The following is a 27931-nucleotide window of genomic DNA, read 5'->3' on the forward strand; positions in this document are numbered from 1 at the left end:
TTCCTAACGGTTCGCTGACTACACTCAACTCTCCGCACAGCCAGTTTCCAGGGAAGCGACTGCTGCCGGATTCTGTATTTTTCTCCTCTAATTGCCTTATGATCAAATTAAAACCTTGTCCTTGCCTTCTGGAAGACAAGGCTCACTCGCGATCCAATATATTCTTTTTTACTTAATAACGTATGAGAGGACACGGCCGAAATTCCATCAAGGGTCGGAACTCTTCCAAGGGACTCGCGCGGGTTTCCACGGTGGGATCGCTCAGGATTCCCACTCTCGCTCTCTGGAGCAGAGCCGGATAACGTTCAAAGCGACCCAAGCCTCCTCCAAGTTCCACAGTTCTAAAAATAGACGCCTAGCTAAGAACCCGGGAGTTTAGCAGGTCTTTTACGTTTGTGCCTACACATTAAATTTAGTTTAATTTAGCTTCCGGTGTTTAATTTTAGCCAGTCTTCCCCTTCCCCACCCCCTTCTCTCCCTCTCATGCAAATCAATATGGCAATTACCATCTAAAAGCTTGCCCAGCCCCAGGTCAATGTAAATTGATCATTGTCCGCCTCCTACAAAATAACACCGGGAGCCTGTGGTGCATAATGAGATTATACTGGAAAGTGTCTTGCAGATCACGAAATTATATTTCATGCAGCCAAAGGATCGTCTTCCACGCGGGCTTCCTCCTACCTGCCCTCCTCACAGCACTGCAGCGGATGAAATGGGCCAGGTGTGTGTGCATAATTTAAATGCAAGCGGAAGGGCCAGGAAATGAGCTGCTGCCGCAGCTATCACCGCTTTTCTGCCCTGGCTTTCTAATCTTTGACAGGTAACGACGAGGCAAGAACCGCGTGCATAGGTTTCTCAAGTGATCAGGAATTTTAGTTTAGCCGTGTGTGTTGCCTAAGCTGCAAAGTACTTTGGTTCCCTAGCAAATAAGGAAAACGAAGACGCTTCAAAAGGACAAGATGATTTTCTACGCGGTGTGGATGGGGGGGGTGCTGCTCGCTCCTTTCGACTTGGTGGCCTCCTTGCTTTCTGCCCGAAAGTCAGCTCATCCATTAAGGAAGAGTCACCGCGCACGCCAGAGGAGCCCTTGTGAAACATTCGTTAACTTTCGCACGGAAAGCACGCCCCGGCTGCTTGCTCGCTCGCTTGCTTGCGATTCAGGGCCCGACAGTTGAACAGGGCCGAGGAAAAGGGAGGTCGCTTCAGCGTAATTCTCGTTTATCAGCCCGGCTTGGGGGAAAGGACACACAAGGATTAAACGCAGCCAGCGCTGCTCGCCGAAATGGGAACTCCCCCTGTCTGCAAACGAGGCCTCCGCTCCACACTCGAGTCAGGGAGGGCTCTAGCGTTCTTCTTCCCTCCCACCCCACCTCCTTCGGATGTAGTACACACACACACACACACGAGAGAGAGAGAGAGAGAGAACGACGTTAGTCTGGCTCTCTGGAAAGAATCTGCTTGATCTATTTAACTGGCTAGTGCAACATTGCGCGGAGAGGAAGGAAGAGGAGGAACATACGCACCCACCCACCGCCTCCCCTCCTCCCCACCTTCTCTCCCACCCTCCCTACCACTAGCATTTATTTTTAACAAGCAAGCCCAGCAGGCGAAAGCACCGGAGGCTGCGGTGCCGATCGTGTTGCATGGCTGTTTGTGAGGCCTCCCTGGAAATGGAGGGCTAAACGCGAGATGGTGCGTTGCGCCGCGACGCCTGGTATGTAAACCAAGCAAGCAGCCGCTGAACAGAAGCCGGGACAAGCAAGCCTGCTCTACAGGATATAGATAGATAGATAGATAGATAGATAGATAGATAGATAGATAGATAGATAGATAGATAGATAGATAGATAGAGGCCTGATTCCAAGGGGGCTTCTAAAATGCTTCAGTTCATTTCTACATTCGGTTAACACCTTCCAACCCACAGCAAAAGCCAGACCATTAAAAAAAACCCCAGAGGGCTTATTTTAAGAAGGAGGGTTGTCTCCAGCCTAGTCCCCAACTCAGCTATAACTAAATGCCTTTGTCCCAGCTGACCATTAAAGCCTTTATCAGAGAGGTATCTTCCGGTGGACAGGTGGTGTTGTGTATAAAGGAGTGTCAGGTTGGAAATCTCCTGCTCAAATCTCAGCTCACCTAGTAGGAAGTCACTACTACGCATATCATGCCTTAAAAGCACATATGAAGCACCCACTCCCAAGTATCCTGGGAACTGTAGTTTACCCTCTCAGAGCTACAATTCTCAGCAGTTTTAACAAACCACAGTTCCCAGGGTTCTTGGAGGTGCGTGCCTTAAAGGTATGTTGTGTAGGCAGCCTAGATGACCTTGGGCAAGCCAAAAACAACACTAGCCTACATTACAGAGGTGTTATTAAGGAATACTGAGGATGTGCTTAAAGCACTCTTGAGGGTTCAAAATGGCTGCACAAGTTGCGTCTGATAAAATGCACAGGACACTTTAGGAATGAGGTCTTGCGATATAAGGTCTTTTGGGTTTCTCACCCTCCCTCCAAGGAGCGAATAGCTAAACTACTACAGTGGTACCTCAGGTTAAAAACTTAATTCGTTCTGGAGGTCTGTTCTTAACCTGAAACTGTTCTTAACCTGAAGCACCACTTTAGCTAATGGGGCCTCCTGCTGCCGCTGCGCCGCCGCTGCATGATTTCTGTTCTCATCCTGAAGTAAAGTTCTTAACCCGAGGTAATATTTCTGGGTTAGCGGAGTCTGTAACCTGAAGCGTATGTAAGCCGAGGTACTACTGTATGCTGATATCACCTTCTCCTAATCACGCAGATAACCGTATACAGAGGCGGAGGGTGCCCCGTCAAGACTAAACTGGAGAAATGAATTTTCCAAATTTACACCGGACACTCCAGCCGCTAAACCAAATGTGTTTTGAAGCCGGGGGTCTTTTGACTGGCCACAACAGAAAACAGGCGTTGGCTGGCCTTGAAAATGGGCCTTGCTCTCTTCTTCCTGAAGTTAGGCACGCCATCAAAAAAAATACGCCCTGCATCATAGTGTCTGTGGGGAGCTCCCTTTTCAACCCTCCTGTTTACAGAACGCTGTAGAAAGCCTGTGGCGATTGCAACAGGGTCTTTTAAATTAGAAGTGCAAACTGGCCGGATGAAGGTGGGGGGAGGAGAGAGATGTAGCGGGGCTCTAAGCCCCATGCCCTGAGTTCCTAAACACCTACAGTAAAGCCAGAGATTGCTCGCTGCTCCTTCAGTATTTCTGCAGCTGCTACAGTTATTTAGAGCCAAGGGCATGCGAAGCGCTGTGGAAAACACTGAAATAAAGGGGGGCGGCGGGAAATCCCATTAGAGGGGAAAGGCTAGGCTGGGAAAGGGGGAGCGAGATGCTCCCAAAGCAAGTACTTCGAAGCAGCGCCACGTTGGACTGCCCACAGCAGGTTAGCCCTTAGATCCTAAACAGAAAGAGAAGTGAGGAAGCCATCAGATTTCCAGGAGAGAAAACTTCCACAGGCACAACCCGAGGCCCTGAAATGGACGGGGTTTGCTTCCATCTACTATCTTTAGAATCCAGGCGCTAGCTGCTCCGCCGTTTACGACTCCCTGGAAAAGCTTCCTGTGCCTGCGATCCAGGAGGCGCTTAAATTACGTCTGTGCAGCGAGGCCCATTAACGTCGCAAAGGGAGCTTAACCGGCTTAAGCGCAAGGGTGTGGGAAATGCAGCCGCAGGGACTGACTGAGGCTTGATTAGATGAGCGGATTCTCACCCCCCCCCACACACACACACCCGCTCTTTCCCATCCCTCGCTCGCTCGCTCGCTCGCTCTCCTAGGTGTATATATTTAGCTAGCAGACACCCAGAGGGGTTTAAAAAGACTCCGAGTTCCCTCCTCCCACAATCATGCAGCAAACACGTTCAAGAAGAACTGCTTGCAGGCAGCAGGGGAGCAACCGAGACTCTCATCTGCGTGGTTGATTACAGCCCTAAAACGGACGACGTGTAATTTCAGTTCTCGCTCCAGATCGTGGGCTTGATTTCCAGGGGCCCACTTATCCGAGGGAGGGAGGGAGCAAGCGAGAAGAGGGGAGAGGGGAGGAGGGGGGGAAGAGACGCTGTAGGCTTTATTTGTCCTCGTCCCTATTAGCTATGCAGCCAATCTATCATTTCCGGCGGTGCTTCCATCTAATTACCGATGTATTTAGATGTGACGTGCAAAGAACTGTCGAGCTGCCTGCTTGGCTCTGCGCGGACTTCTCGTCGGGAAGCTTTCCAGCGAGGGCTGGAGCGCTGCGAGCTAGGGCTCCAGACAAAGAGGGAAAGAACTGAGCCGCGTCGCGGGCAAATCCAACGCAAAGCAGCTTTCCTCCAGGGGTGATAAAGGGCCAGAGAACCTCATTCGGGGGCAGCTGATGTCTGTGGGAAGGCGGGAAGGGGAGCTCCGAAGGCAGGCGCGCTTATATTCCGCAGAGAAGGGGTTTGCTCTTCCCCTCCCACCCACCAGCCCTTCTCACAGAAAGGAGACCCCAAACAGAAGCGCGCACAGAGAGCCAGAGCCCCCGTTTGCTTCTGTCAAGTCTAATGTGTCTCAAGGCAGCCGCAGGTAAGTTTTGCCCCGGTTCTCTCCGCTTATATATTGACCAAACACAGGTGAGGCTCGCCCAGCCCCGTCGTATGGAACAAAGTCAGTCCCTACTGGGCACTCAAAAAACAAAGCACCCACACCACCCACTCCCCATTTCTAAGCAAGGGAGAGCTGGGTTATGCTCCTGAGGTTGTTCGCCTGGAGGTCTTTGGCCGGAGTGGCTCCGAATTCTCCGCTCTGGCTTTGTCCTTGTGAGCTATCCCTCCCTCCTCCTCCCTCCTCCCCCCCTCCCCAGAATGGAGAAGAGAGCGCTGAGTGGATCTCCTGCTCCAGCTCGACCCCCACCCCTTCTTCCTCCTCCTCCACCACCACGCCTGGCTCGCCTTGTTCTTCTCTGTGCTTGCCTGGCTCAGCCCCAACAGGACACGGGGTTAAGCGCGCTCAGCGGAGTTCCCAAACGACGAAACTTCTGGGAACGGAAGAATCTGGCACTCGGCTAGAAAAGGAGGTTCCTGATGGTGGGAAAATGATCTTCACGGAGCATCGAGAGCAGCCTGAGGGATCGCGCCTCGGTCTCTCCCAACTTCCCCTCCCCCTGGAGACAGAAGATTTCTGCAACTGCCAGCCTCAACCCTTCACGCGGAAAAATCTACCTCGGTTTCTGACTCCTGAAGGGTTAACACACACATCCACACGCACCGAATCTCGCGGTGACCTTTTCCTTTGCGACTCCCCCACTCTCCCTTTCAGGCTCCGGTTCTTCCGCTCGCAGGGAGCTTGGACGGCTGTCTAGACCGATCTATCACAGGCGAGCGAAACAATACCGGTGTGTGTGGGGGGGGGAGAAAAGCCGCCTTCCCTTTTCTCTCCTCCTCCAGCAGCACCGCACCTCACCTCCGAGATGAAATGGGGTAATAAAGAACCATCATCCGCAGTACCAACAGCTGGTGGGTATGCAGAGACCCCTGAAACAGCCCACCCTCATGGCTGACAAACGGGGTTTTGTCTGTCCCTGTTTAGCGCACGCTAAATGCGCGCGGCACGTTTCGTGTCCCGCAGTTGCCCTGGGCGAAGGGCCTGGGCTCCCCTCGGAGAAAGTGTGGGAAAAGAGGGGGAGAGGCGAGATTCCAGGCCTTCCAGAGAGGGGAGAACTTAATTATTGCGTCGGAAGTGATGGTTCCCAGATTCCACTCTTCTTTGCTTGTCCAAAAACTCCTTGACTCTATCTGACCCCAGCTCGAAAACGAGGCAGTAGATGGAAAGGCCGATTCTGCAAAGAGCTGGGAAATAGCTAATGGGATGTGCGACTCATTGATCCAGAGGATACTTCCTAATTAACTCCCAGTCACCAATTCAAAGATCTCGTCTACTGTGGCAAACCTTGCGGGATGGAGGGTGGGGAGGAAATTCCAAGTCCTGCTTTTTACGGTCCGCCGAAAAGCCATTAAGGTTGTCTTGTTCGCAAAAAGACAAAACCCACCAGCTGCCACTTAAAACACCTACATAACACCCCCACAAGGCTGATAAAGAAGAAACAAACAAAAAGACAAAACCTTAATTGAGCCCAGTCCTCCTGGCCTGCTTTACTCCAGAGCAGTCCCACTGGCCTCAGTTAAGGGAGCACAAGGCAAGGGACGGGAGCTCCTATCGCGAGGGCACCGCATCCCGCAAGCATGTCTGCCAGCACCAACATTGCCTAGACGGAACTGTGTGTGTGTGTGTTTGTGCATAAGAGAGAACGAGCGCGCAAAGCTGGAAGCAGCCGCCTCCAGGAGCGGGACTCCCAAGATTAACAGCATGCAAATATGGCGGGGGGGGGGGAGTGGGAGCCGATCCACTTCGGCAATGCTGAATGTAGACACCACCCCCACTCCCCGGGGACAACTTAGTTTGGCCTCGGGGCTCTGTCTCCAAGGTCCCAGGGCGATCTTGCAAGGGCGCTTCGCTTTACTCCCCTTACAATGCGGGAGGGGAGAAGTCTCGCTCTCCTTATCTCTGCTGGCAGATAGTCTTCGTGGGGCCCATCTAAGGAGCCCTTTGGCCTAGGCCTCATGGAAAAGTTTACAAAAGCTTGACAGATCCAGCCCGCGCGACCAGAACGAGCGCAGACCGCCCTTTTGCCAAGGGAGGCGAACGCGAAGCTGCGGGGCTTCCACCGAGCAGATGGAGAGCCGAGGCGGGAATTGCTCGGGAGAATTAAATACGGAAACAAGCTCCGAGGCGATTGCCATTAAAACACCAGCACGTATTTCCCTCGCAGCTTCTGATTCAAGGGGTTTTGGGGTTTTCCGATCTACGCTTCCCTCCACTCTCTCTCCGCCCTCCCCCCCCCGCTTCCTTCCACCCACATACCTCGCTTTTCTGAATCTGAGACGCAGCCGGCGAGGCAGAAACGAAAGGCGAAGGCTTCGCAAAGCTAGAGATCGCCCCCGGACTGGCTTCGCAACAAACAAGCTACGTGCCTCAGATGCCGAGCGCAAGCAACCCCGGAGTTGGCCAGGGTTTTCCAGCCAACAGCCTCCGCCATCCGCTCCTGGGAGGCAAGTTCTCAACCTCCCCGGAGCCAGAAATGAAAGGTGCTAAGGACTCCCGAAATTCCTAACGGCGGCGCTGGACCTCTTCCCACCCCCACCCCAGACTAGCAACACAAAGTCTTTGAACTGGAACCACCAGCTCTAGAACATCCCCTCTCCGCCGCCCCCGAACCTTCTCGTTTATTCTCCCTCCCCCTCCCCCACAACCCGCCCAGCCGACTCCGACACCCCCCTCAAAAAAGTGGCCTCGAAAACAACCGGGAAGAAAAGCTCCCACAGCCTCCGCAGTCTCTTTCCAAGAGCGTTTAGAAAAGCAACAAATACGCCCCGCACACGCACCGAAAGCGAGAGCCTCTTTTTACCTCAATCACGTTGGCTGTCTCTTCCCGGTACTCATCTTTGAACTTCGCTGCCGGTGGGCCAAAAGGAGAGGCAAGCAGCTCTCCAAAAACGCTCCTTTCCCCTCCACCCACTCTCCCCTTTCCCCCTGGGAGCCCAGAAGTGGCGGCTGCCAGAGGTGGGGCTTTTATAGCCCTTTCCAAATCCGAAAGATAAAAGAGGAGCGAGACGCCGGGAAGCCTCTTCTCTCGATCCCCCTCCGCCCGCCACCTCCTTCCTGCTGGAGCAGACAGAGCGCGACCGGCAGCTTCCCCTTTCCTCGGCGCTCGCTCGCTCGCTCCCCCCCCCCCCCACCTCGCGCCTCTCTTCACAACCCTGCAAACTTCAACAAACCCGCGCAACACACCCGCCCCTCGGAGCACTCCCCCCCCCCACCCGACGCCTCCGCGTCCCGCCTCTACCCGGCCAAGGCGCATTCAGGCGGTGACCGCTGTGCTCGCGAACATCTCCCTCGCCTCCACGCCGCCCTCCTCCTCGGAGCCCGGATCGTTTCAGGTTGAGAGACATTCTGGCAACGATCCCAACCGAGGAGAGGCAGGCTGGGACCAACGCGCGCGCTCTCTCTCCTACGCGCGCACACACACACATACGCACACACACACACACAGAGGCGCACCCCAGCCAGGTCTGGGGGCTGGGGGTGTTGAGGAAAAAGGTCGCCTCGTCGAGGTCCCTCCTCCCCACACACGGGAGAAGTGTACCAAGACTCAAGCGTACCTCATGCGATCGTCGCCCTTTTTGGTACTTGGCCGTCGCGGCGTTTCCGCAGAGAGAGAGAAAGAGAGACGCGAGAGAGAGAGGAGAGTTCAAAGGGGAGAGCGCTGACCTTAGCCTCGGCTCCGGAGATGCCGCCGCGGAGTCGCTCCGGCGTCGCTTGTAGCGTGTCCTCTCCAAAGCGAGCCACTCTCAGTCTGGGTGGGCGAGAAAAGTTTGCCAACCTCCGAGCCCAAGGGGGGGGGAGAGAGACCGGGGCTGCCCCCACGTCGGACAATCCGGCCACCGGCGGACCTCGGCAGGGCAGCTGGGGCTGCGCGGGTTGGAAGGGGGGAGCGAGACCTACGGTCACCCCGCTTGACTATCGCTTGGGCTCAGCACCCCTCCAGCAGCAGGCTCCCTCCGGCTGCCCGACGGCTCGGCTCTGGCAGCGCCATGTTGCTGGTGTGGCTGCTCCGGGCTGGGCTCGACGGCTCCTGGCGACGGCGCCTACATGCTCTTTCTTCCCTGGCGAGAGCCCCGCGTCCTGGCGGCGGCAGCGGCGTGTGCGTGTGTGTGGCTGGGCTGGCTCTGGGGATTTAATCCACCGGGAAAGCCGCTCTTCCTCACCTTGCCGCTGGGAGAGCAGGCTCCGTCTGCTGCACGCTGCCCCCCTTCGCCTCCTCCTCCTCCACCGCCTCCTCCTTCCCTTCCCCGCCCTCTCCTCTTTCCCCTCCCCCCGCGGGCTCAGCACTCAGGGAACCGCCGCCAGTAGAGGCAGCGGCAGCGGCAGCACAGCCACCTCCACTCCACTCTCCCAAGCAGCAGCAGCAGCGAGGCTTCTCTTCCCCCGCGCTCTCCCGGAGCTGCCTCTTTTCTTTCCCTTTTTTCCTTTCTCCAAGGCTTTTCGCTTGCTCTCCTTAATTGATTCCCCCTCCACACCGCGGAGTTTCCTGGCTGCTCCCCTCCCTTCCCCTCTCTCTCCTCCTCGCTCTGCTTGCCTTGCCCTGCCCTGCCTGAGGGCGCCCTGAGGAGACTCCGCTCTCCTTTTTGACCAGGCGAGGTAGAAAAAAGGGGGGGAAGTCTCTTCCCGCCCCCTCGCCAGACTCCCTGCTCGGCTCGGCTCGCTACCCAGAAGGCCAGTGGAGAGAGAGCCGCAATTACCATAAAGCTCCTCTCCCTCCGCTTCGCCAAGCTGTCAAAGCCCCGGCAGCAGCGGCACCGGCAGCAGCAGGCGCAGCCAGACCCCCGCCAGGCCGCCCGCCCGCCCGGCTTCCTCTCCTTTTTTCGCCTTTCCGCGACCTCCTCGCCAAGGCGAGCGAGCGCGGGCTCTTCTCCGCCTCAATGTCGGCTTCTGGCAAGAGCACCTTCCCGCGTGTCGCGTGTGTGTTGTTCGCGACCCCTTTTCTCCCTTTTCCTCAGCCCTTCATTAAGAGTCTTTTCAAACAGGGGGGTGAGGGAGAAGGAGAAGCCCTCCACCTCGTAAACGGCATCCTCATAACCTTGTATGAGGCGGAAGGAGGACGGCGCTGCCTGTTCATTCCTCCTCCCCTCACGCGCCTAATATATATATATATATATTTCCTCAGGTGTGGAAAACCGCGCTCTTCCTCCTTCCCCCCACGTTCATCTGCCTCTCTTTGCGTTTCCCTGAGAACCTCAAATGGGCTGTTTCTTTGTTCCCCTCCCCCTCCCTCCCCTTCCCCCCACCCGCGCGCGTTCCATTGTCGCGCACAGCCTGCCCAAAGTGGAACGTCTTCTTCGTGTTCTCTCTCTCCCCCAGTCTTATCTGGCCACCACTCTTCCCCTGGGGGGAAAATGCCTCTCCAGCCCTCTCTTTTCTTTCCTTTTTTTAAGATAACTGTGTGGTGTCCCGCTTTCATCCCAACCTGTATTTAAAGACTCCCTCCAAACGAGCAATTTCCCTTTATCTCTCCTTTCCAGAAGCACGCAAGCCACCGTTCCCCTCCAGTGTACCCCCTGCACCCACGACTCTTCAACATCCTTCATTTTACCACCAGTCGCTGTTTTCATACTCCGACCTGGGGCTTTCTTTCTCGCCCCTTTGCCCTCGAGCCTTTCTGGGTGAGGAGAACCATTCGGTTCTCAAGAAGCTACTTTTCGGAGTGCCCCCAAAACCGATTCCCTCCCCCTTGGGCTCTAAACAAGGTACCGCGTGGTTCCCACCTCTGAAACTCCCAAACACTTTTTTTTTTGTCACGGCGTGTGAATCGCTTGGGAAGGTGGGGCGAGAGGGGTTTCCCCCCCCCCTCCTTCGCTGTAATTCTAGTACCGGCTGGAGATTTCTCTGCCGGCCTTTTGATCTCTCGCTCGCCGGGATGGTCGTTATCTTGCGTATCTACTTACTTTGGTAGCGCTGACTCGGCAGGTCAGCTAGTAAATGTCGGGTTCAGGACGCCCATCTTGACTGATCCTCGCTTGTTCGGTTCTCCCTCGCACAGCGCGTGATTCTTTATGGCTTTCCTAGCGATTGCTGGAATTAACAGCAAGGCGCCGGCTACAAGATTTAACCCTATAGACTTCGGGATGTGGTGGTGTGTGTTGGGGGTGCGCGCGCGCGCGCCCCCCTCGCTCATTCAGGGACACTTCTTTAACCAGGATGGTGTGTGCAGCATCGGGGGGGGGGGGGAATCACTGGCTCCCACTGCAGTCCTCCTCTCTGCACGTTTACTTCGTAGTAAGCCTCACTGAACACAGTGGAACTTGCTTCTGAGGAAACGTGCCACAGGATTGCTCTGTAGAGGTATCGGGTCCCTACTCGCGAGAGTGCAGCTTCCACTGGTAATCCGACAGGGCTGCATCCCTAAACATGCTTGTCAGGAAAGTTTGGGGTCCGGGATTTGTCTGATTCGGATTAGACGTGTCTCGGTTTTTAGCTATAAGAGGAGGGCGTGGGGGGAGGGGAGCACAAACCAGCCGGGTGGAATTGAATGGAATTTTATTGTCACTGACTACAGAGGTGATTATACCAAGCCCTCGCTCTTAATTTTCGCTCCAGCGTCCTTAAAACACTCTTATGTTGCCTGCGTAAGCTGTTTATACCTAGGTAAGTATGCTAGGAGCTGCGGCATCCCGAGAGATTAGCTATTTCAACGCCGACGAGCGCGCCAGCCTGTTCCTCGCGAAGTCCAGGAATCTGTGGGAAAGAAGGGGAAATGTTTAAACCCGGTCCCTAGCAACATTTGCCTTGATTAAAAAAGTTGCTTACTCAGTATGCAGTTTCCTTCTTTAATTATGCGAATCTCTTACGTTTTAATGGAAAGCAGGAGATTCTTAAAAGTAGAGTCTGCTAGAAGGATTTGGAAACCTAAACCCCAAGTTCTTATCTCATGAATAATCGCTTGATTGTTTTGATACCTATTTCTAGCCAGAAAGCTAATATTCTGTTGGATTTTATTTTTAGCTTGCGTCTATACAAGAGAGAGGGAGGGGTGGAAAGCCTCCTCTTCGCTTTCAAAGCAGAAGTGAAAGATATCTACCGTTTGTAACCCGAAACGCTGGGCACACAAGCTTTTCAGCTTCTTAAAACCAGCTGATAGAAATGGCAAAAAGGCATCGCTTTCCCAAGCTGGAGGGTAAATACTCTTAAGGGGGAGGGGAGAGTAAAGAAACAAGTTGCCAATGAAGTGTGTGCATTGCAAATGCGTCGGGAAGGTTTTCCTCCAGAGGTGCCTGGAAGTGGAGTTTAAAATCCGATATGGAGGGGGTGGGTTGCATATTGTTCCCAGTTTATGAGCTTTGCATCTGAAAACCATCCTACACGTTTTTTCAATCTCCGGCAACGAGTGCAAGGACACCTGGCCCATTACATTGTAAAGCTATTTTTTATAAAGACGTTTTAGGGCTAGACATTAAAAGTTATTAGACGGAGCACACGTGAGGTACAGACATGCAGCTGGATGGCGAAGGGGGTGGAAGGCCTCTGTTAGATACATATGCATTTCCCCCGTATCCAGAGATAAAAAGAGTCCTTGTCGAAATGCCCTGCTTTTACTTTCACTTCTTTTTCTGGACAAGCAAGTGTAGATGTATGCTTGCAAAGTGGGTTGATTCTGTATTTAAAACGGTTTTAAAATCATATCCGTTTAATTTTCTGAGGAACCTTTGTATACGGTCACGACAGTATGTGCGGCGGCGGCTCTAGCCCCCCAAAAAAACATTCTGAGTCTCTGAGTGTGTATGGTCGAGCCTTCAGAAAAGGAAAGGACAAATTCCTTTAAAATAAAATAAAAAATACAGTGGAAATACTGAACCTGCCTGCCGAGCAACACAACTGAGTCGAAGTCCTTGGATTGTAAGACTGGTTTCATTCACGCCATTGTTTAACCAGTTTATGATGGACTGAGCTGCCTAGACGTTCCGCGTCCCAAGGACCCGGAACATTTGCTCGCGCAGGGTCTTTAAGCAAGTTCTTAGCGATCACGCGGGTTGTTTTTGTTTTCAGATTTTATTTTACGCTCCTTGAGTGCCTGTCTTCCCCACCCCCACCCGGTGAGGATTCTCAGAGGTTGCAAACGCAACGCCTCCCGGGCTCCCCAGGCATTGTGTGTGGGGGGGTTCGTCTCGGTCGCTAAGTCTACCCCCTGCCCCGCGTTCACCCCGCCTGTGTTTTGCTAAGCAGAATCGCCGAGGGAGCCTTCGCCGAAGGAACTGAGGCCGCAAATCGCCAGGCCTCCTTCCCTCCCTTCCTCCCTCGCCTCCTCGGAGAGCTGACCCTCGGGTCAGGCCGTTGTGCGTTGCGCTGGGGTGGGGGGAGAGAAGAGGAGCATTGGAGAGCGAGCGGAGCCAGCGAGCCGTAGACGCTGGCGCTCCTCGGGACCGAAAGCGTCGGAGAGGGAAATCCACGCCAAAAAAACAGCCGCTGCGGGCACGCCGAGCGTTTAAAGACCTCCTGAAGGCAGCGCTGCTGTGGAGGACGGGCTAGAAGCGCCTCTCTGCGGAGCTGGGAGGCGAGGGGAACCGCGTAGCTGCAGCCTTTCGCCTCGCTCTGGCTGTTTGGCGCGACAATGGATTCACACGGCACCGGCCCTTCTTTTCTGAACTCCACGTGGCTCCCCGCTGGCCCCTTTTCCAGGCAGCGCTGCATCCCGAAGCAGCAGGCCGGTCTCTTGGCAAGGCACGTAATCAATCACCGGAGCCGCGCCGCGCTGGAGGCCCCGGGCCTGATCAACCTCGGCCCGTGACTCAGTCCTTTTCTCCTTCCTAAGGGTGTCGCCAGGATTAAATTCATTAGCGGTCTGCTTGGCTACGGCGGCGCACAGCGCCGAGGAAAAAGCCTATAAATAACCCGGCGCTCTCCCGAGCTCTGAATGGCCCTGCTTGAGTGTGCGTTAAATCAAGCCGTGGCCGCCGCTTCCTGGGAGCCTGCTTTAATGGGAGTGTAGAAATCTGAATAACAAAACAAGGCCACCTTGGCTTGGCCTTAGAGGCTCTGACCACTCTTGCACGCCTGATTTCACCATCAGGAAAACAAAAGACATTGAAATTAAGATTTTTTTCCCTCCCCCCACTTAAAACACACACACACACACCTGGCGCGGCAGTAGAGGGGGGCGGGGCTGGAAGTCCGTGTTGTTTTTCTGGGCCAATGGGTGGCGGAGCAATGCGTGGCTTTCTGCTGGCCCCAAAGTGATCGAAATGTGTGCTCGCAGGCGAAAAACCTCTCAGACTGCCGCTGCCAAGTTTCTAACAGGGATTGTGTTACGTCCTGGAAAGTCACACACTTGGGCTGCAATCCTAAACAAACGGACTGGGGAGCAAGTTCCACTGAAATCAATGGTGCTTACTTCTGCGTAAACATAAGTAGGCGTGGAGGGACGACCATGTTTTCAACTCTCAGCGGTTGCAGTTGGAGTGGAAACGTCGGCTGGCGTTGGCCCTGGCGCACGCAGAGCGCCGGTGCGCGCTCGGCAGACAGGAAAGAACATGTTTCAGATTTTGTGAGGCATGTGACACAGATGCAGCGCACCGGCAACTGAGAGAGAAGCCACAAGGCCTCGACTTCTAACCCTGAAACGTTAAAAAAAGAAGCAGCTATGAACGGCAGACGAGTCACAGATAAAGTTCTGCCTCCTCTAGCTTAGTATGCATTTAAAACACTCTCAACCCTAAAAGTATACATATACAATTGCCAGTATTCTTTTTATTCTTCTTCTTTTATAAGTCCTAAACAAGAGCCAAATTCATTCATTCAAGCTAACGTCTTCTCTCTTGGTCAGCACCACAATCAGATAGACTGGAGCGAACCAAGGCTCCAACCTTGGATAGCTGAGGAACAACTGTTTTACCTATGCCAGCGCGTCACAGATCTATGGGTCTGTTGCTTGCTTTTTGCGCCTGTGGTGGACGGTCCGCAGGTTGTTGTGAGGCTGTCCCACAATCCACTCTAGCTTCCTAGGGAGAAAGCAGCCATTCTGTCTGCAGGAGACAGAAGCAACCTCACAATGGGTGAAAGTGTCAATGAACAAAGGGTTCCGGAGTGTGTGGGAGGGGAGTATTCCTGTTTCACCTACATTTTCCAGTCTCCCCCAGGCCTACTTCTCACAAACAGCAGATTGTGTCGCTGGCAATCATTTGTCTTGATTTCAGACAGTACCTGAGGGCTCGCTTGATGGAATGCTTCGAGACACCATCACCCTGCTAATAATATTTTTTTAAAAACCCACCTATTTCTATACCATGTATTTAACGTACATAGCCTCCCCCACATAGTCTTGGGAACTGTAGTTTACCCCGACAGACTCCACAGGAATCTCTGTGGAGAACCATGCACTTTAAATGTGCTTTAAATGTATTGTGTATGCAGGGCAGCACGTTAAGGAGAAGGCTACACAGAACCGCTCTCCTTGACATCTGGTTGCGCTGTATCGGATTGTTTTTATTTTCAAGGAGAGGGCATTCAGTCAAGGTGGATACCAGACCTGCAGTGCTTAGTAGGGTAAGTCAGGTGTCGGTTTAGCACCTCATCTGCCATTTGTAAGAAAATGACTTAAAGCATATTAACAATTGGGTATTTTTGTTGTTGAAATCGGAATATAGGGGTTTCTGTGGACATGGCCATAAACCTGCATTGGAAACAGTGGAGTGAAACTGCCCCTTTAGCCCTATTGGAGACAGAAATTGGTCGTGCCAATGGAGCCAGAGCAAAGGAGAGAGCCATTTCCAAACAGCTCATCCTCATCCTTCCCTCCGATAAGGTGGCTCTCCCACAAATATGCAGTATCGCAGGCTTCGAGGCATATATTTTATTGAAAGAGCAGAGCCTTTCAACTACACGGGATTTTTCTTCAGGCAGATCTACCTGAGGAAGATTTCCTTGCATTGCAGAAACTGGTTCTCCGCCTCAGGCAATGCTGCCCAACCTGCCTGGTGTGCCAGAAGAACGATCGGGGATCTTAGGTTTCCTACTCTTGAGGTAGCGACACAGGAAACACTTTTGTTAACTGGGAAGGCTTTAGATGGCCTTCCTGTAGGAAGGAGGCTCGGTTTAAGCCCGCTTTTGAAACACCAACAGCACCACCACCATCATAACAACAACAACAACACACCGTTGATCGAGGGCTGAACGGCAGCCACTTGTGGCTGTTTACTACCTCGGCCATTTTGATTGTCTTGCATGCTGGGGCTGGAAATCCTGGGAGTGTTTCCAAAGGGACTCGCCAAGAGCAGCTCTTACCAGCAGAGCGCACACCTCGGCCTCGGCCTGTCTGTCACTTCTGGGGTGCAGCCGGGAAAGGGAAGGCAGTGACATGCCTTGCAGGGCGGCTCGGAAGGGGGGCGAGTGTAGGACAAGCCTCGCGCTGCTCTGACAGCCAATCACGGAGCGCTGGTGACAGTCTGTGAAAGGGCTACTGTCTTCAACCCTGTCCAGTTCTCCTCGCAGTCAGATGCAGCTGCGACGCAGGGCCCTGCTGTGCCGTGGGGTGGGGTGGAGGAGGCGGAGAAGATAAACAAGGAGAGCGCAAAAGGATCACCTCCTCACACGTCTCGACCTTTGCCTCTCAGCAAAAGGCTCAGTTCCTGCAGAAACCACAAAAACATCTCCCCACCCCCCTTAAAACAAAAGCAAGAGGCCAAGATGCCGAACAGCAAGGATGGCTGATGTGTGCCCCCCAGCTATTACTACTGGACTTCACCAGTTCCAACCAGCACAGCCGAGGGTCAGGGATGATGGGAGCTGTAGTGCAAAACACTTGGAATGCCACAGGTCCCACAACCACCACTGTCACTGTGAGAACAGGATAGTTGACTTGATTAGCTTTCCTTGGGTTCATAAGTATTAAGTAGAAGTCCTGTTAAGATGGATGGGTCTTGCTCTCAGGGAAGTGTGTATCGCAGGGCTGAGGAACCTCCTCTTCCACTTGTTGTTGGACTACAGCTTCCATCCTCCCTGACCACTGGCCATGCTGGCTAGGTTTGATGGGAGCTGGGAGTGTCACTAGATCTGTAGCATGGGAAGTTCTTCAGCCCTAATGAGTAGGACTGCAGCCTTTATCTCCACATCAAGTAACCTCTGACTCACAACATCTAGCTGAAATCACTTTCGGCTTCCCCTCCAGTGTTAGACTGCAGAACCATCCTAACAGTCATTACTTGGAAGCAACTCCTACTCAGACCAGCCCAATCAATTCTGTGCATGTTGAGTTGGAAAATAAGTCCTGGGGAGTTCCATGAGATTTACATCTCAGTCCGTAGAGCAGAAGACTCTTAATCTCAGGGTCATGGGTTAAGCTCCTCCATGTTGGGCAAAAGATTCCTGCATTGCAGGGGGGCTGGACCAGATGAGTCTGTGGTCCCTTCCAACTCTACAATTCTATTTATATCCCTCATTTTGTGCACAGACAGGGCTCCTTCGAGAAATATATTTCCAGATGTGCAAGGCAGCCCATGATCCATTAGCTTTATTTATTTGGTTGGTTGGTTGGTTGGTTTTCACAATGCTTCCAACTTCAAAGTGATTACTTTCTAAATGCCTTATTGTGTGAACTTTATGAAGCAGGGCTATGGAAAGTATAGGAAATTTATTTGAATCACAGGGCAGCACCTATTTAGTATCTGAACCTTCACTGACATGCGAGGGATCTCAAGGAAGGTAGGAGCATTTGCTAGCACAATGGACGGGACTCATTTTGAACCAGTGGTCACTTTTACCCTGCTCTCAATGTCTGCTGCAGCCCTTCACCACAATAACATATGGGGTGACCCTGAACTTGTGCCAAGTGTATTTTTGGCTTTATCCAAGAGTGACCGAAGTTAGCACTACTTTAAGCACAGGCTGGAGTACAAAAACCTTCAATCATAAATACCCTTAGAAATTAGGAAGAGGCTACAGCCAAACTCATAAATGTGCAGTCGGCTGGGGGGGGGGTGGAGACAGAGACAGCCCTTGCCCCCTCAGGACCAGAGCCTAGTTCTCACTGTGATGGTAAAATGTCTTTCTGGGCTGTACCACTTCACTCTGGAAAATACAAAATGCTCCGCCATGGAAGCATATTCTGTGCACGTAGAAAACTAGCACGCTAGGTAGAAACATAGGCTAGAATCCTTCTCTATGGCATGCTAGTCTTCTGGGTGCAGGATTTGTGTGCATGCGTGTGTGTTCTGTGAAGGAGCATTCGACCGCTATCTGCGGTGACACAGTCAGGCACAGGTTTATCACCTCACTGTGAAAATTAGGCCCGGAAACCAGCCATCGTGATCCCTCTACCAAACTGCATTCTCAACTCCCGGGAATGGGAAATGCTGTTAGTTTCCAGAGAGGGTTTCTTTCTGCCGACACTGGCTTTTGTTTTAATTATTGGATGCAGGCGATGAATCATTCTCTGCCACCTTCTGCTTGAAAAGGAGGGGAGGAGGAAGCCATTTCTTTTCCTGGGCTGCCCTTGTGTGCAGCTGGTTCTCTGGAGCCACCATGGTGGTTGTATCTGGGCTCCTTTTTATTGAGAACTAAAGGCGGCGGCAGCCACAGCAGCAAGCAGGCCGGAACACCAGAGAGAGAGAGAGAGAGAGCGTAGTAGCGCTGAACAGTCCTTGTGGCCAAGCTGGATTTTCCGTTCATGCTGAGGAGCTCACGCAGCAACAGCAAATTTTCTGGCCTGCCTGAGCACGAAGGAAATGACAATGCGGATTGTTAGAGCTGGGCCGGAGAAATTGTGTGAAGTGGATGAAGCCTTCATTTCTTTCTTTCTTTCTTTTTTTAAAGTGTTTTAAATAGTGTGCTAGTTAAAATAAAACCACTGATTATTTTGAAGGCTTCTAACAAAGACACTTCCTGGCTTCTTTGTGTGTGTTTTTAAGTTAGAGAGGCAACACCAGTGTAATAGCCTATTAGCAAAATGTCCTTGGGAACTTTCTAAAGTAAGGAATGTGTCATGTGTGAATGCCATTATTTCTAGATTCAAAACATGGACATTCTTTTCAGAACCTTACAGGTCTAGGGATGCAGATAAAATGGTTTAGGTAGTCAGTGGCTACAATCTGGCCTACAATGATAGAAGCGACCCTGAGAGTCATCTAGTCCAACTCCCTGCAAAGGGAAGGACTTAAAGAAAAATCAACATGGAACTAAAACAAAAATATATTTTGTTAAGGGGAGAATTTTTTTTGCTTCCTTCCCCAGTCTAAAAACAGCCCAATACACAGACAGGTTAACAAAGAATCACATGGAAATTCAACAGAGCCACATGGACACAACCTCAGCTGCACCCTTCTTAACTAGGTTGTGAGTTTGGCTATGAATCAAGCACACTGGCTAGCCATGGAAAAACATCCGCTTACAAGCACACTCCTTAAAACCACAAGAAACACGATCTAAAATTTCAAACTCCTTCTGCCTGATTAATCCTGGCCAAGCCAAAATGTACCTATTTCCTCTATTCCAGGCCATAAGTGGCCACATTAGGGAGTAATGAAATTACAAGGATTTGTTAATCTAGTCTCTGGATCTCTGAAACACAGAGACACAATAGCCAATTTCCAGAACAGCTGTGCAGAAAGTAGGGGAAGGGGCTGGTGGCTTGATCACTTTTTAGAAACTGTGTAGGTAATTCTTTGTTCGCAAGGGTCCTGTGGGAGTGTCAGCATGTGGGGACTGCTTACAGTAGAACTGAGGTCTCAGAAGTCATTATAAAGGAAACACCTTTCCTCAGGCACCTGGGACCTTAGGTATGCTGAGGCCCAGTAGCTTCTTCCCTCAGGGCCAGCCCAACTCTTGGCAAGGCAGTCACTGCAGACAGCAGGATGGGAACAGCTGGGAGGGGGTGGCAGATTCAGGCCCCCCAAGGAACGTACTGCTTCCTGCTTCCTGTGCATTGTCACCTACCTTCTCCCCACCCCTTCTCTGGCCTCTTTTTTCTTCTTCTCCCCCACCTTCTTCAGCACACTGGGCTTCTCCAGGCTGCCTCCAGTCACCTCAGGTAGAGGCAGAAGGGTGGCAGAGGAGGAAGTTGGGGACACATTTTCTGTAGCAAAACATATTGAGCTGGCTGGTCCAGCTTTCCCTCTGCTCTCTTCATCTGAACTAGAGTTGTGAGGTAAGGCAAAGGCTGCTCCCCAGTACCAACAAAGAACCAGAAGTGCAAAACAGAATTCCTCTGTAATTGTGGTTACCTAAAACCCTCCTCAGAAGGATAAAGGACTAAGGAAGCAGGACCATGAAAAGCCAAGCTTGGAGGTTGTCCGCAGACCTCTTACCAAGCTGAACCTAGATGCAATACTTTGAAGTAAAGCCCATTTGTTTCAGACTCCAGTGATTGTACTCAAATGGGCAACCAGGATAAGAGCACAGGTATGTATCACTTGCTTTAAAAAGTGGGTGTAAAGGCCACAGTGCTCCACACATTAAAAAATGTAGCCCAAGCGAACTTGCTAGTGAAATGAGGTGGATTGAAGCCAATATTCACATTGATCTCACTGTCACACGTGAGGGTATCACTGTTGACTGTGAAGTAATAATTCCAATACTTCCCAACGTGAAACCAACAACACAGATCAAGCATACAGGAAGAGCCATAGCTTAGTTGTAGAGCATCTGTTTTGCATGCAGAAGATCCCTGGTTCCATCCATCACTTCATCTCCAGGTAAGGCTGGAGGAGACCCTGCTATGAAATTGCCAGTCAGTGTAGGCAGTACTGAGCTTGATGGACAAATGGTCTGACTCAGCATAAGGCAACTTCCTATGTTCCAAATGGTTTCCTGACACCCCCTCAAAGACAATGCTTGTCAAGGGAGGAAGTGAGGTACACCTTAAGTGAATGGAATGAGCCTTCAGACCTCACACAACCACCACTCCAGTTGTTTTTAGCAACTCATTTTTACTGCAGCTAAGCTTCCTCTCAAGGACAGGGCTGTGATAAAAAATATTATTTTGAAAGCACTGCCCCATGTGCAAGAATAATAGCAGATTTTATAAATTCCATATAATTCAGCTGATTTCCACAGTATTCCTTAATGTTGAGGTAGCAGGAATCAGGTGCAAAGTGCTTACTCCAGATCAGAATCTGGAGGATTACAGTTATAACAATTAATAAAGCAGGCCAGGTAGTCTCTGAAGACATTAAAGTCAATTTAATATTTGTCCTTAGCTCCAATGTGGAGTGAAGGGGCCCTGAAGTGTCAAACTCTGACATTCAGAACCTAAAATCATAACTGTAATTCAAAACAGGTTCCACTGATGTCCATGAGACTAAACAGGAGGCAAAATAATTCTAGATAAATATGTGTTCATAAACATGCTCAGAAAGGCATTCTGCTGCCAGAGGAAAGGTCAAGATGGCGACCCTCCCCATTCCACATGTAGAAAGAAGAAAGCCAAACTGGAAATCAGATCTTGCTTCAACACTGGGAACAGATAGCAACCACCACACCTGAAGGAAAACCTTCCATCACACACACACACATCTGTCCCCAACACCAATACCTGCATCTATTCCCCAACACCTCCCACCCACTCCCTGCCCACCCTCTAGCATCTGCTGCCTGAGGCCGCTGCCCCATTCTTCCTAATGGTAGTGCTGGCCCTGAACATGATAACTCGGAAGGAAATGTCAATTACGTTTTCATGAGACATCCAGTCATGCCTACTCTGTGTTGAGAAACTAAATGAGGATGAAGTCCGCATCAGTGTACATGAGATCTAAGCCTTAGTGTATAACACTGGTGTTTCAAACACCTCTGATCGGTAGGTAGACCAGCGAGGGTTCCTTCCAAGTAAGTGTGATTAGGGATTGCAAAGTAGTATGGACGCACATCGATTCAGCTATCGTCTTCTTTGACCGTGTTCCCGCATCGAGGACTGCAACCCTAAGCACGCTGCTCAATAAGCCCTCCCCCGCCCCCCGGAGTACAGCGGGAATCGACTTCCCTGTAAACAGGCGTAGGATGGCACCGCATGTGTTAGCCCTGCTGCCTGAGGGCTTTTGCTGCCGCACAGCCAAGCCGCTGGCAGGCGGTGAAAGTAAACCCTATTAAAATGTGCAGGAGTTTGCGAGGAGGCAGCAATTCCAGAGCCTCCTTCTCTAGGCTGCAGCCCTTAAAAACTTCCGAAGTGAAAGTGTGCAGGAGAGTGGCTACTGCAGAGCAACGAGCAAGACTTTGCGCCCGGGTAAAGGGCGCCTGAACAGGCTGGCAGCTTTCCGTCCGCGCCGGAAGAGAGCCGCTCACCCCCCCCCCTCCCCCGATCTCCAGGCTCTGGCCTTGAGCTGCACCTTTCTCTCCGGGGTTGGCGAGGGAATTTCCCCACGGCCCAGACTCGGGCTCCTGGCTGTTCGGCCTTCTCAGAAGCCGCCTGTCGCAGCTCCTTTCTTAGAGCGAGCGGGGTCAGCAACTGCGGGTGACGAGAAAAGAAAACCCTTGTAAACCCCAGCTTGGCGTGCGATTAGTCATCCCCAGAGTTCCCCTAAGTCAAAGAAAACTTGGCAATCCCCCAAAGCCGGAACCGTTAGGAGGGGCTACGCCTCCTGTTTCCCCATCATCATCACCGCCAGCACCCCCTCCTCCTAGGAAGGGCACGGTAGGGGCTGGGGAGCTGGGGGGGGGGGCAGTGTGCGTTTCTGCCGCCGCCGCCGCCGCGTGTGTCAAAGCTCCTGCCGTCTTTCAAACGTTCGCGAAAGGTTTTCATCTTGGCAGCCAGATTAGCAACTAACGAAGTTCGGCGGCTGCAGCCCACACGACTTTAGTTGCCTGCGTTTATCCTTCAATAAAAGCCGATTCCTTTATTAGAAACAGGAGGCGCGTCTCCTACCGCCCCTCTCAAATCCCAACTGGCGAGGCGCAGCCCAACACCTCTCTACCCGCCCTCCTCGCCCCATCGACTCCCCTCTGGCAAAGCCACCGCCAAGCCCTCCCGACGCCGGTGGCTGCCCCTGCTTCCACACTGGGGCCGGCCAGCAAGGCACACGGAGCCCCTGCCAGCCTCTCCTCCCTGGTGCAGGGAGTTAGTAACCCACAGCACACCCTCGATCGCGGGGGAGGGTTGTAGCCAACGCCTCCCTTGAAATCTCCCCTCGGGGGAGGCACCCAGCCCGAATCTGCAAACTATTAATCCCTTTCTCACCAGGGGCAGCCAAACTACTAGTAGCAAATCCCCCGCTTCCCTGGGGCAAAGGTTTGAAATCCGTGGCTTCCCCCCCCCCCCGCAAAAAAACAAAACAAAAAAACCCCACACTCAAATCCTCTTCCCTTCCCCCATTCTCTCCCCATAGGTATAACCAATGTATTCATTTCTAAGACCATACAAACACACACCGCTCCCATCCAACACCTCCATCATCCTAACCAGCCCCCCCCCCCTCCGGAGCACCTTCGTTCTTCCTTCGAGAAAAGTCGCTTCCTTTATTAGAAACAGAAGGCACGCCTTACCCCCTCCACAACCCCCTCCAATTAAAAAAAAAACACAAAAAAAACACCAAACCTCGGGCGCAACCGCCCCCGCTTTCCCACCCCTAATAGCAGGGGGCCCTCCCCTTCTCAGGCGAAGCTAACACGCCCTTCCCTCTCCCTCAAATCCCTCATTACCAGGCGCAGCCAACCTCCCTCCCCTCCCGAAGCGCAGCCAACCACCCATCAAATCCCCCTTCGCCAGGCGCTGCTCCCGCTCCCTCCTTCCTCCCTCCCCTCCCCCCGCATCAGCAGGTCTGAGAGGCAGCAGCGACGTATTTGCTTGTGCTCGTTCGCCAGCGCGGCCAGATTGAGCGAGCAAGGCTGCGAGGTTTTCCCGGGCGCCGCCGGGAGAGCTACGCTTGCTCTGGATGCCAACGGGCTCCCTGCCTATCCCTCGCGCTCTGCAGCGCGCTGGAGGCCCTGGGGAGCTTGTCGCTGCCAAAGCGAGGGCAGAGCCCGAGCCGCGGCTACACGGCCGCTGTTATGCGAAACGCCATTCGGCGAGCTCTGCTCGCAAAGCAGGCAGGTGATTCTGCCGAGCACAATGAAAGAGACCCTTTCCCCGGTTTAAACGGCGCTGAGCTGAAGCGGCTGGCTGGCTGGGGGCGGGGAAGAGAGCGAAGCGAAAGCGCTGGGAGGCCAGCTGCGGTGGCGATACCCTCCGCGAAGCGGTTTGGCCACGTCCCGCCCTGGTGTTTTCCTCGCCGAGTCCTCCTTGGCGCAGGCCCCAGAGCTCGCGGTACAGCGAAGCCTGCCCCGAGGGCGGGAAGAGGCGCGAGGAACAAAGCCCGGCGGCAGCCACCTCAGCCGCCCCAGGGCTGGCTGGCTGGCTGGCGGGGGAGGGCTAGGGAGGAGCGCTTGGGAAACGCCACCCGGGCGGGCGCGGGCCTGGCAGGGCTTCCGAGGCCTTCGCCGCGGGGAGCGAGGAGACCCCTTGCTGACGGCCAGGCTAAGGGGGGGGGGGGAGGGCGCGAAGACAGGCCTCTCCAAAGCGAGAAGTTGCCGCTTGGCTGCCCTCCCTGGCGCGTCGCCTCGCTCCTCTCCTGAGGCCAGGGGCCTCCGCCGCCCACGGTGAGAACCGAAAGGGGGCCAGCCGGCAGTCTCGGCAGCGCGGGGGTGGGAGAGGGGAAACCCAGCCGCGGCGTCTGGAGGCAGCGCTGCCTCTAGGCCCGGCGCGGGCCTCCCGCTCTTCTAGCCCAGCCGACGAGGGCGAAGAGAGCTGCTCTGAAGAAGCGGGTTCGCTGCGCAGCTCCGCACCAGCCACGGCTGGGAGCGGGAGGCCGGTGCGGGAGGCTGGCGGAGCGGCTGCCGCCTGCTCTGTGCCTTGCGCGGCCCTGAGCTTCCACCTCTCGGCCTGCCTAAGGGCGCGCTTTGCAGAGCAAGCGAGCGAGGCAGACACAGCCGCCGCCGCCGCCGAGTGAGGCAGTCAGTCTCTGGTCCTGCTGCGTGACACGAAAAGATGGCGCTGCCTCGTCTTCCCTCCCCCTCCAGCAGCCTCCTTCCCTCTCGGCTGCCACTTCCTTCCCAGCCGCCTCGCCGGGCCGTTTTAAAAGGCTTTCCCTCATTATTTTATTTTTATTTTTGCAGCCGGACACTAGTGGGTCTCTCTTCTGCCTTTTCTCCCTGGCTCAGTGTCCTTGTTCCCCGCTCCATTTGGCTTGTTAACTTTCCTTCTCTTCCCCCTCCCCCAGCCCGCTTTTAATGTCAAGCAGCTTGCCGCGTGGGGGAGGGGAGCAGGGGGAGCCGGTGGACAAAGCCCGAGAAGCGAGAAAGGAAAAGTTCCGCCGCGGCCTCCCTCCCTCCACCCTCCTCCGTTTCCTCCTCTCCTCCTCTGCCCCCCCCCCCAGCCACCAGGGCGGGGAGGCCAAAGAGCTCGGAGCGGGTGGGGTGGGGGCTGCTCGAGACTCCCCGGGAGCAGGAAGGAAACCTCGCCAGAGAGTTTTGGCCGAGTTTCAGAGACACACACAAACAGAGAGAGAGAGACCCGAGCAGGAATCAAAGCCTTGCGGATTTGGGCTTCAAGCTGCTACGAGCGCATGGAATAATGCGTCAGATTGGATCTGGGAACAGGCCGTCGATAAAGTGCCCTCTCCATCAGGTCCACCCCTACCGTTTCCCATTAACTGGGGACGGGGGAGGCAAAAGCCACCACACACTCTTCCGGTCATGGCAGCATTTTAGCTTCGCATCGAAGCCTCCCCCCCCCCCCGGTGGATCTTGGTGTGGGCTTCAATCCAGGGGTTCTTCCCTGTTTAGCGGAGTTGCGTACTAGAGGCTGCCGTGGGCCTAAGTGGCTCTGGTTCTCCCTGCCTGCCAGCTTTTATGCGTCTGTGCCTCCCACCCCCCACCCCTCTCTCCATCGTGCTCCTTTCTCCCCCTTCCCCCCTTTCGGTTGTTTGATGTTGTTGTTCACTTCCTCCCCACCCATCACCTTTGCTGATGGATGGAAGGGGGTTGGGCTGCTGGAAGGGAAAAGAAAAGAGTTGATGCGCCAACGGCGCACTACAGATGTCACAGCCGTCGGAGAAGTTTAACTGCCTGGAAATTTGGTCACAAAAGGGAGAACGAACCAGCAGCCCTTTGAATCGGTTCCAAACTACCTTCCCCCCTCGCCCTGTTGCTCAAACCCCAGAAATCCCCCGCCCCCGTGTACACGCAACGCAGTCAGATTTGCCCTAAAGTGCTAAGAATTTTTTTTGCTTTGTTTTTGTGAAGACTGAAAATGAAATTCAGCGTGGCGGTCGCCTATTTTAAGGGGCTGATAATTGCACGTCGTGGTACTGGGATGCTGCTTAGAGAGGCGAAAAGGCCTCGCGTGCTCTCTCTTTACCAGCCCCAAATATGCGGACAAGTCAGCGGTGAGATCCCCACCCCACCCCCTCCAAATTGTCGCATAAACATAATACATGAGATTGTAAATCTACTGGTTTACAGAGGGTGTGTGTGTGTAAATTAAACGTTGCCAGAGCTTTGCCTTGTCTGCCAGCGCTTCGTAGCAGTCTTGTTTTAAAGAAGAGCAAATATTTTCCTTTTGGAATAGAAAATGCAAAATTAGGAAAAGACTGCCACCCAGAACCACATCCCAGTTAATTAGAAATCGATAAATCGTAGCAAGAATGTCTATAGTAACGGGGGTGGGGCGCGCGGTTTGCATACACTGATTTCAGTGAGATTTACGTACTTCTAGGTAGTGTGTTTTGGATCCAAGCCGGTGGTGCAGTTTTGTTCCAGGCAAGTGCCCATCGTCTCTAAAGGTAAACTGATTTCTTAATTGTTTTTGGTGCTTGGTCTGATTGCCAGTTAAATGGAGTATCCATCGTTGTGATTGTGCATACAAAAGTGGAAGGGGCCAGATTTGGTTGTTTGCGACTGACAAGGTCAGGAAAATTCTGACCTCTGATCAGATGCGCTCGAGAGGCGCATGAGTGACGTCCGCCAGCATGTTAACATTTAGCAGTGAGTGGAGCAAATCTTCCATTTGTGCTGAAGAAATGGGGCAGGGGGCTTTCAGGAGCTCTATGCTTCTTCATTTCGAGACGATTGATTTTTGCTGCCAAGGCACCCGGGTCGCAAACGCAGTTGCTCTTTCACCTCCAGACACACGTAATGAGAACCGTGTTAGTCGAATCCCGCCACCCGCTCAGAATGCAAATGTAATTTTAGCCTGATTTCCAAACAGAAATTATCTCGAGAAGCCTCAGGGGCTGCGGTCCTCAAGTGCGTTGTTTGGCAAAAAGAAAGGCGGACCAGGAAATATCGTATTTCCTATTGTTATTTTGAAGTAGTTACCTGATTCCTAGCAGTTTGCAAAGGGGGTTCTGTGCATTAAACTCTTGGGATGACGCGGGAATTCCGTCTTGTCTCGAGAGAAATAACGTTTGTCCTTCATATTCTCATTTGTTTTTTCTTTTCTCTTTATGTTTGCTTGATCGTGGTCAAATTTGAGGAGCGAATTCAGCTTTGCATGGTGATTTGATAGTGGGAATGCGGAGAAGCATCTTTCTTGTACCTGTTATCTCGCTCCGGATTGAATATTAACAGACATCAGCCTCCTGCGGTCGGTCCCGAGGCCTTGCCTTCTAGACCTTTGTCTGCTTTTCTAAAGGCAAGCAGGCACCAGGCACTTTCCTCTTTAAATGCACTGGGGCTAATCGGATTACAGTGGGGCCGATGGGGAGGAGGAGGAGCGGGAGAGCCAATTCTGACTATTTAGAAAGCGGGTGCAGGGGTCCCCAAGGCCGCAGCACCTACCTACGCGGGCCTGTGGTTTGGCCGAAGGTGCTGACTTCTTTCTCCAGCGGCGTTTGGTTTGACTTCCTAACCCAGGAGGGTTAAAGGACTTCCACCACGTGCTAATTAAATCGCAAGTTCTTGCTGGCACCCTTGCAGCCGAAACGCATTCACTGGGAAGCCCGATCCACCACTCTGCTAGATGAAAGTCCTGAAACTTAAGACGCCAGAAGCATCGGGTGGCAAACCCTTTTGTGTGGAACTAACTCTTATTCATTTCAGTGGAATGTAAGGATTAGGGGGAAATACTTTTTTTTTTATTGAAATGAATGACACTTCCAAATAAATGCGGCATAGGCTCTTCCTGCACTCCAGCAGCGATCTGTCGAAGTTCTCGGACTTAAATGGCTTGTGGATCGTTGGGAGGCAGTAACAGATGAGCAATGTCAAATAAATACCAAGTGGAGCTGTAAAGTAGAAGTTTGGAAGCTCCTTCCCAGGGCCAATTAATCTTACTGATGGGGGGGGGGGTAGAGAGCACGTACCCGAGATCCCTTCAGGACTGAATTTGAAGCAGTGCTTAAAAACGCCAGCACGTGTTTTCAATATTTGGGCTAAGATCTG

The 27931-nt window shown here is 53.0% G+C and overlaps 1 protein-coding gene and 2 long non-coding RNA genes across 14 annotated transcripts in view; 1 reads left to right on the forward strand and 2 right to left on the reverse strand.

Moving 5' to 3' along the window:
* The window catches only part of BCOR (BCL6 corepressor), an 88841-nt gene extending 78221 nt beyond the window's left edge, over positions 1 to 10620 (reverse strand). For 4 of the 12 annotated variants that reach the window (XM_083734154.1, XM_083734139.1, XM_083734134.1 and 1 more), the window contains exon 1: positions 7449 to 7820. The gene's annotated coding sequence lies outside the window, so the exon portion shown is untranslated. Of the gene's footprint in view, positions 1 to 6904; positions 6955 to 7448; positions 7821 to 8311; positions 9080 to 10545 lie in introns of those variants that run through there. The other 8 variants (XM_083734133.1, XM_083734130.1, XM_083734151.1 and 5 more) reach the window with 7 other exon arrangements.
* A 500-nt stretch (positions 10621 to 11120) lies between these two features.
* LOC310842550 overlaps positions 11121 to 27931 on the reverse strand; it is a 47953-nt gene continuing 31142 nt past the window's right edge. The window contains exon 2 of the long non-coding RNA XR_014563200.1: positions 11121 to 11335. This is a non-coding gene — a long non-coding RNA (uncharacterized lncRNA). The remainder of the gene's footprint in view (positions 11336 to 27931) is intronic.
* The window catches only part of LOC310842546, a 51807-nt gene continuing 47811 nt past the window's right edge, over positions 23936 to 27931 (forward strand). The window contains exon 1 of the long non-coding RNA XR_014563189.1: positions 23936 to 24148. This is a non-coding gene — a long non-coding RNA (uncharacterized lncRNA). The remainder of the gene's footprint in view (positions 24149 to 27931) is intronic.

The sequence above is a fragment of the Podarcis gaigeae genome, assembly GCF_964106915.1.
Source record: "Podarcis gaigeae genome assembly, chromosome: 4".
Taxonomy (NCBI): domain Eukaryota; kingdom Metazoa; phylum Chordata; class Lepidosauria; order Squamata; family Lacertidae; genus Podarcis; species Podarcis gaigeae.